We start from the raw sequence: 9,410 nt of genomic DNA, 5'->3' as shown, positions 1-9,410 counted from the left end.
GAAGCCAGCATCGTTGCTAACTGCTTCTAGGTACTGAGCCGAGGCTGGGCTTACATCCCGCCCACCCGAATCAAAAAGTAACATAACGGGGAGCCGCGGCCAACAGCCATTGGGTCAAGGGAGCCATGGGTCAAAAAAGTTTGGGAACCACTGATATAGCATGATGTTTTGTTTTATCCAGTTTCCCAAAATTCCGAAGTAAGATGTATGTAATGAATTCTGTCAACGGAAGGGAAGATGTAGTAATTTTACAATGTGAACCTGAGTTGCAAAAGTGCAGTATTCAATTTACTTGTGTGCCTGTGTGAGTATGCCATGCTTCCAGCTTGTTAGACTGTCACAGCATCACTACATTGTTTTTTTAAATTAAGGATAAGGTAGAAAGGCAATGAATTCATTTTCGTACGATCTTTTACAGCATATTTTTTATATTTATTTAAAAAAAATAGGAGTGTTGACATTATGTCTTGTAAGGAAAATTACAAATATCATTTTCGAAATCTAGACAAACAGGATTTTATGGCTTATTAGAAATGACGCAGTAATCAAATTTGATTAAATAATTTCAGATCTCGAAACAAAAATGCTAAATATTCAAATCCAAAGTGATTTTAAAACAATTGTTTAGACCTTTTTTATCTCTCTTTAAAAAATATATGCAATTGTTATTCTATATATACTGGCTTCTATAGATGTCGTCATCTGGGACATGACTTTGAATGCATTTATAATATAAATATAATTAATGACAATGTTTTAAATATATTTGATTACATATGCTACAAATGGAACACAATAACATTGCATAGACAAAAAAATAAAAAATGGATGGGTGAAATGCTTGAATTGATCTCGGCCATTGCTAATTAATTACTTGAGCCGTATTCCAGTCCATTGAGCTATTTTTTTCCCACCATACCTCTCTAGAGAGAGCCTTAATGCAAATCAGCCTTGGTCCTGCTCCAATAAGAGCTGTCCAGCCAATCTGCCATGCCTGATCATCTCCAGAAACACAGGTAACTCCATGCTCTTTTTGCCTTTTTCGGTCTTGTTATTAAGATGCAAAGGTATTGTGAGGAAGTGAACCAGTGTAAGCATATATGTTGCACTCACAGTGTTTACATTCGAAAAACAACAAAAATGTTCTGTTTGATTGTGTCCCCGTTCAGATGGCTTGGCAGTTTGAACCAGACTGTTCTATTGAAGCAGGACTAGGAATGATTTAAAAATGGCTAGCCTCTGTTTGAGGTTGCACAGTGGGCAACAAATGGTGTGGTGGAATGAGGACGCTAGTAATTACCAGCAACTATCAAGCACTCCACCCATCACTTTTTGTTTTTAACATGTGCATTGTTGTCACGTCTCATCTGGAATACTGGGTCAAGTGCTGAAAGCCTTCTCTTAAATGTATCAGGTCCTCCGTGCATCATCCGGAGTGTTGCTACTGCAGCAGGGCACATACCTAGTGCAGTAGATCAAGTTTTGGAGAGCTGCCTAGTTTAGGAGACTTCATCTGGTGAGTTGTGTACCATGCAGGAGACCTCATCTGATGTGCTGAGTCTGGTTCTTGAGTAATTGGTCCATTTATGGAGGCCACTTCTGGTGTCATGTCCATCTCTGTGAGGATGAGGGTTCCTCTAGAGTTTAGTGTCTGGTTATATAGTCCTTATTAGGAGTACTGAAAACATTACTAGAAGCTATGTCTGGGATATTTGGGCCCTGAATACAAGTAATGAATTCCGTGAAGACATTCAGTGCGGCATAATAACTGCGTGGACTTAAATTTACTGGACAGAATTCCGCAGGGAATTCTCCTTCCTAGAGAGAGTAGTGGTCGAATGTGTGCCATTATTCTTGAGTCGGCAAGAGTAGAATTGTCCTGGCAGGGGGTGTATTCCATGCTCCTCACATACTTTGGCAGAGTGTAAGGCGGAGGCCAGGGAATGGTTCTGGTTGCAAAGAAGACCTTTACCGGTGTGATTTTAGCAGATGGATTTTCGTGCAAGTAATATCTGGTTCGGTGTTCTTGCTCCAGGAAAATGTTTTTGGTTGTGGAATCGTCACTTGCAGTATTGTGTTTAGTGCCTGACTCCACATCTGGACAGATGCGTTATTATTCATTTGGAGTTTTATAAAGCTTGGACGAGGACCATAATAAAAGGGAGCGTTGTATACGGTTAAATACACTTTCTCCACGCAGGCAGATGAAGTAATTTTGAGGTGCATGCAAGAAACCATCTTGTGAGAGATCGGCATCGCTGAGAAGTACACCAATATAAATCCAGCAAAAGATGTAACTCTGAAGTTCTAAAGTCTTCTTAAAAATCAATCGCCCATGTAATTCGAATCGGGAGATTTTAAAAAGTAGGCCAGGAATGGTACTAGACTGTACAGTATGGTTTATTACAGTGTACATTAGGTCTGCGTGGTGTGGCAGGTGTTGGCATTAGAATTAAGTTACAAACTTTATGGATTTATTCACTTTTTTTTTAGGGTGGCAATCCAAAAGCTACTTCCCTCCTCCAACTAGGACCTCCAAAAATATGAAAGTTTACCTTCTTTGGTATTAACATATTGGCAGGTAAAGCTGTAGGCAATACTTTAATGGAAAAGTAGGACAAGTACTCACTGTCACCAATTACCTCTTTGATACTGAGATGTAGCAGTACTTTCGTGTTAAAGGCATTGTACAGTGCTGAAATCCCTTTCATATCAAAGAAGTGCACATACTCAGTGCCTGACATTCCCTGGCCATTTAAGAAACACAGGCTGTGTATTTGCCTTTCGAAAAGGCAACAAGCATGGGCAAAGCCTATAGTGTAGCGTTTTCCACGTGAAGCAAGCATTACTTGCCAGGGATTTGTGTAGTGTGTTCGGTTTGAGAATGTGTAATTTTGGATGGTGCACAGATGAGTGAGGTAACAAGTTGAGAAGTGGTGTGGCCAGCGGAACTCTGAAAGTTTGCACATTATCTAAAGAATAAATCCTCTTCTGGGACATTGACTTACCAGTGTATTTCTTTATGCTCCTGATCCAAAGACAAAAGAACAGTTGGTGTCCTCTCTTGTTTTATCACATTTCTATGCAAAGTTCGTGGAAACTTATACTGCCAAAGTTAAACTTATGAGATTGTTGTAAAAAAACACAACCCTGACTTCATATGGGGGGGGGGTTACTCTGGGAAAGACCTTTGCAGAACTGAAATGTGATAGTGCAGGCTCCCTGTCTTAAACATGTTGTTGCAGGTAAATGTTGCAAAGTGGTAGAGTATGTGAGAAACAGGGGTTTGGGTACTATCTGACAGCACACAGATTGAAGTAAGGAATGGGTTATGGATCTAGAACCTGAGTCTGATTAAAAACTACTCCGTAGCAGAAAATAAATGTTTAGCTAGCATGTTTTTGTGAGGGACCAGTTATGCTGAGGACTGACCATAAACTTTGGTCAATATGCTTGTTCTACATGGGGGACGGGTTATGAGAGCCAGGATGGATGGACTGGTGGTGAGACTTCAAAATTACCAATACGCTATTGAGCATGTTTCAGGAAAAATATATATTTCTGCAGACTGCATGTCTTGCCCATATTTACCAGTTCCTATAGGAATGTTGAATGTGATGGAGAGCATCACTTCTGATTTGGCAATAAGTTTCCTTGCTGATTATTTTCACCACAAAGGTCTCCCTGAAATTGTGATTTCTAATAATGGATTGCAATTTGCCATTGCTTAGTGCATGATGTAACTAGAAAGGTGTGTCCATAGCCAAAGAACTTTTAATCATTAACTCAGCCAGGGAAAGTTGTGTGGGTTGGCTGCACTAAATTTGTGGGGCATGCTGTCTGTCTAGAATTGCTACACTGCAGGATTTTTTATTTATAATCCTTCTGTATGTGCATCAGTGCTTTGCCCTGTAAAGGGCATCAATGCAAAGTAACAAATTAAGCACTGATCGGAGAGCTACATAACAGCCTTGAGGTCCAAGCAAAGAGGCTTTTCTCCAGTGGGCCTCAGCTCTGGATCATGGCTGCAAAATCCTTAGGTAGACCCCACGTTCATGGGTCTCGCAGCCATTATGCAGTGGTGTGAGGCCCAGAACAGTGGCTTCTCATCTCTTGGACCACAGAGCTACACTATGGGCTTGAAGTAGCTTAATGTTGTTTAAAGTCATTGTTGAGATATTGATCAGTGTTTTGACTTGTAAAGGACATAAATACAGAGCTGATAGGGATCCCTTTCAGAGTCCAATTTTAATTCTTTTCTGCCTAAGAAACAGAGAACCGGCCTCATTGAAAGCCATGGCCCTGGGTTTAAGCTCCTGGTCTTGCTTTGGTTCAGTACTTACTTTAAGGAATGCTTTTCCCTGCCCTGCACCTCCCAGACACAATGTAGCAGTAGGAGTCCTAAGAGAGGCCCCCTCTTCCCTGGGCCTCACAGTGGTGGATCATGGCTACAATGATGCCTAGTAAGTGGTAGCCTATTTTTTGGGCTGAGCACCCATTATCCAGAACTCAACTTTATCATACCGTAATCTGCAAACAATTAGTTAACATGGAGTAAGGAAAGCGAGCTTTTCTTTGAAACCGGGAACTAGCTTTTCCATCCATTGTGGCTAATGTAATCCACTTAATACCGCCTTAAAATAGATGGACTTATTTTCATTTGGGCATTTATCTTTATATCCATGTTACTGATATCAATACTGTTACTTCAGCAGTGCCAAAGAAGATTAATAGTCCTGTGACGTCACCTTCTGTGATGCCACATCTCATGCGAACTAGAAGGTAGAGGGTCCTCACATCCTCCCCTTAAACCAGGGCCCAAAAGTGCAAGGAACGGACGTTAATAGTGTGTCCGGTCGAAGGGACCTAAAAAAATTGGCTAAAGCCCTAACATCCTTTTCTTGTTCTGTTAGAAGACATAACGCTCAGCCACAAACATTTTGATGGGCGTTTTTGACTCCCGTAACGGAGCCACACTCTCTTCATTTATTTTATTTATTTAATGCGATTTTATATAGCGCGAACATTACCCGAGTTGCGATACATAAGGATTTAGGATTACACGAGTTACATAAAAGATATAAACAGAAAAAATTGCAAATGTACAAGTTGTAAAGTCACTCAAGGAAGAGATACAAATGGATAAACTCAAAGAATCACATAGGAATGGTAGTCAGTAAAAGGTCTACTACATATACTAGTGGTTGGAGTTATCTCTACATACATATATATACAAATAGATTTCTCAGGATTCCATTTTACCAGCGATTAGGCTTGAACCTCCTCGGGCTACCAAAAGTATTACCCAAAGTGTTATATATGTAAGTATTCAGAAACGGACACCAAAAATGTAAGCTTTCCCCTAAACAATCCTCTTTCAGGACAGTTTGTTATCCTTTCTTCCGCATGTCTGTGCCCCTGCCCTTGTTGCCCCTCTTTTGTTTGCATTGGTTACAAGCAATGACGCGTTTCGAGTTGCCATTCCAAAGTGGGCGAGGCCTACTGTTCCTGGCACCTAGGTGGTCGGCGGGCGATGGGCGTGTCGTCGCGGTAGCATTCCTGCAGCTCGCGGTCTGAGGGAGGGGTATTTACACTGAATGACACATGTGGAAGGGAGCTCGGGTCTAAGCGTCGACGAGCAATATGCGGTCAACGGCCAGTCCCTTGACTGCACGTCGCATTATGAAGGAATAAATGTTGTATGTGAACCAAATGTGACGGGTTTTGGAGCTACAGTGAACATGGGTGGAGCCTACATGTTGACTGACGCTTCTCAGGATGGGTTGGGCAGGGGGTCTGGCTTGTGAGTGACATCTTCAGAGGATGTGGGCGGGCCTTCCGAAGGACCTTCTTGCAGAATGTGAGCACAGCCACATACTGACAGCAGACGCTCACGAGGCGTGGCTCCCAGAGACCCGTTCCACTGGGGAGGTCACCGAGCTTAGCCTGCTCCATGACCGCCCTCCCCTTCCTACAGGATGTAGGCGGGCGCTCTGGCCGACACTCCCCGGGGCGGCACAGGCTGGCTCGAGTAGTGACGCAGGAAGGCGTGACCTTACCCAGCCTTCTATAAATACAGCCGGCGCGCGGGATCTGACAGTGAATGGCGGCGGTGTTCGCGGCTCTGTTTTTATCTTTTTAGACGCGCTCGGCGACGGAGGTCTCGAGCTCGGCGATTTCCCGCCCGAGCGTCCCGATTTTTACCCCCCCTCCCCTTGTTTTAGTCTGTTCACGGCAGCGAGTTGTGCGCAGGCGCGGAGGAGGAATCTCGCGCCCAACTCAGTGGTTCGTCCAGTTAAGGAGCGGAGGAGAAGTAGTGCGGCCTTGCAGGCTTTGGTGAGTACTTGTCCGCCGTAATTTTGCTCTTCGTCTCTGCTCCTTTTGTATCCCGTGTATGCCCCTCCTTTCCCACCAAGTTTCGGTTGTATTCATTTTCCCACTGAACTTCGTATCCTTCCGCGCTTCCAATTCCCTTAACCACTCCTTCCTTTTCCTCGGTACTAATCACATGGCTTGGTATCTTGCGTATGCGTGCGTGTCAGACAGACCCGGCATTAAGCCGGTATGGGGTTCAGAGATTCTAGTGTGTATTAAACAGTATATACCATGCGGGCTTATTTCTTTCGTCTGCACACCGGCTTTCACGTTTCCAATGTTGGTAAGCGCGGGGTGTCTATTATCCATCAGAATATTTCCCACCTGCTCGTAGTCAGGAGGCCTGTCCTTCCTAGGGCATAATGGCGCCGCCATAGAAAGCGCTTCCTGTCTGAAGCTCGAAATATGGCTGGCTCGGACTGTGCTATCTTGTTCCCCCGGCGCCTTATTCGCGGCACCTTGTGGACACACTGATCTCTTACGTGCCCTCCATAACTGCCACTACGGGGCGTACAAAGCCCCTGACTCCGTGCCATGTGAGGAGAGGCAGAGTGGGAGTTTCTAGAACAAGGAGGCAGTTCACACGTAACAGAATAATGTGATATTAATTGTAACTTGGGTGGATGGAGTCTCATTTGAACTGGAATGCAAATCTTCAACATGATGAAAGGCTGGGAGCACACACGTGAGGAGGATCGTAGTGTGACGGAACGGAAGCTGGTTGTCTACTGTAGGCTGTCTTGCGGGGCACCAGGTTGATGTAGGCTCGATCGACCTATTGCGTGAAACCAGGCACGTGGTTTGTTTAGTTAAAGTGGGAGCCGAAGTTTTTTCTGAATTGCGATATGGTGGTGGCTTACCCCCAGCAGTAGCAGTGATTGATATGTTGTTGCAGGGCAGGGTTTTAGACCTGGGCTTTGGTAGTACAGCAGGCTGGTTTACAGACAGCATACATGAGTATGTTTGGGGGGGGGGGGGGCTTTCGTGTCCCTTTCCCCCAAAAAGTTCAGTAAACCAGTTAAACTTGTAGGACGATGTTATACTCTCCGTAGCTTTTCTCCAGGGCAACACTGAGATCATTGAATACGCTCAATTACATACATAGTTGTCATAGGAAACGTGTAACGCGCCATTGAATACGCTTAATTGCCTACATCATTATCAAAGGAAACCTATAACGCTTCATTTTCTCGCTTCGACAAATACTTTAAGGTGTCGTGCATTTAAGAGCTGCATATGGCTGTTTATACACGTGATTCACAAGCATACATTTGTTTGATTACTACTTGGGAACCTTAGTTGAGTGAACAATGTGTACGTCATTGTGGGTTGCTCCTATTAGAACAGTTATCCTACAAAAATAGTTTCTATCCCTTAAAGTGTAATTGGTTAAATAGAACTAAATCTCTATGCATCAAAAGAGCCTTAATCTACCGGACTGCAAGTATCTTTCTATAAAGGGCAGTTTTGTGTCCCAGGTCACCTACACGGTTACGGTTGTGGGTTGCTGTGTTATCTTTTCTCTGGTACGTGGATCCCACTCGCCATGTAGCATTGCACAATTTGCATTCGTTGATAGGTGTTGAGCCCTTGCCATGATGAAAATGCCTTCCAACTTAGTTGGAATCCACATATATCCCTGGCTAGACTTACTTTGTACAGGAGGACGTCAGTTACGTCTTATCGGGTGTCTGATTGGATACTTGCTCGGCTTCACAAATCGTTCTTTCTTGGGCACCCCTTGTCTAACTTGGTAGATTTGTACCCTGTCAGATGGTTCCGTCATCATTGCGGCAACCTGTTAATGGAAATCTGCCTTAAATATGACCCCTTCCCCTTATGATCTGGGCATTATACACTCTAGCCACTGATACTCATATTTTCCCTAAGGCCAAAAGATTTGGTCTGTGATGCGATTGTGGGCCGCATTGATGCCAGAAGGGTAGCTTTTTTTGGGGGGGGGGGAGGGGGGGGGTGCCAGTGAGGTGCGTGTAGTGTAAGTGAAGCATAAACATCCAATGGCTTAGTTGTACAATTCTGAAACCAGAAAACTTGTGATTAATCCCGGCGTCCCCCACTAAGTTCACTTCCCTCCTTTATCTTAATTATCACATGAATGGAGGTTGTCGAAGTACATGACATCTGGGTGTGTATTGTATACAACTTTCTCCTGTCTTTTATTTAATAGACTATAATGTTCATGTATAATAGTTACCCACCCCAGAGTGCACTTAACTGACTTGCATTTCATTTCACTGTTAACGTTGTCAGTGTGGGGTGAAGAGTGAATGTCTAAATTCTTGTTTGAAAACTATTGCGTTTAAAAAGAGAACTTTTAAATGCATTAATATAATGTGGTCTAAGGTGAAACGGTTCTGCCTCTAACTAAATATACTTTTTGAATTTTGAAGAGACCTTATATTTTTACACTTTTGCTGCAAATGTTTTTAAATATAAGTGTGTTCATAAAGTTAGGCGGGCCAGGATAATCTAGTTACTTCCTCACGTCAACTTCAGTTAGCCTTTAAATAAAGTCTTGCCTGTTTATTTAACCTGCTTCTCAATGTTAGTGCGGAGTCGAGAAAACAGCAGCCCAGTGTTGCTGTTGACCATTGTGCCACATGTAAAGGTCAGGGAGGCCGCATGCGACCCTGGCTGGGTGCATTCTGGTTGCATCCTTGATGCTCAGCACCTACGGGGAGTCTGGCGGGAGTAAGTCTCACCCAGCATGGCAAGCCTTTAAAATGCTTTGATTGGTCTGTTAAGCATGTTAACGGGCTGTGCTTCAGGATAAACGTGCCCTAGCATGCTAAGGCACCGATAGTCCACAAGGTGTCATCTCAAGCTGTGTATGCAAGTTTAACGTTACATGTAGATGCGGGGAGGTGGATAAATGGGTTAAGAAAAGCGCGCCTTGCGTCCCTGAGCTGCTATCGCTGACAGAATTGCGGCCCTTCAATACGGCTTTTCACTCCACTTAAAAGCAGATAAAACCGGCTTCTTTTCGTTGTGCAATCTCCTCTCTAAAGGGGGGG

General features: G+C 43.7%; 1 protein-coding gene across 1 annotated transcript in view; it reads left to right on the top strand.

The window, feature by feature from the left end:
* Positions 1–5,874: 5,874 nt before the first annotated feature.
* The window catches only part of SLC20A1 (solute carrier family 20 member 1), a 43,077-nt gene continuing 39,541 nt past the window's right edge, over positions 5,875–9,410 (top strand). Inside the window, exon 1 of the mRNA XM_078666823.1 lies at positions 5,875–6,336. The gene's annotated coding sequence lies outside the window, so the exon portion shown is untranslated. The remainder of the gene's footprint in view (positions 6,337–9,410) is intronic.

The sequence above is a fragment of the Lissotriton helveticus genome, chromosome 11 (genome assembly GCF_964261635.1).
Source record: "Lissotriton helveticus chromosome 11, aLisHel1.1, whole genome shotgun sequence".
NCBI classification, from domain to species: domain Eukaryota; kingdom Metazoa; phylum Chordata; class Amphibia; order Caudata; family Salamandridae; genus Lissotriton; species Lissotriton helveticus.
This window is presented reverse-complemented; position numbering and strand designations above follow the sequence as displayed.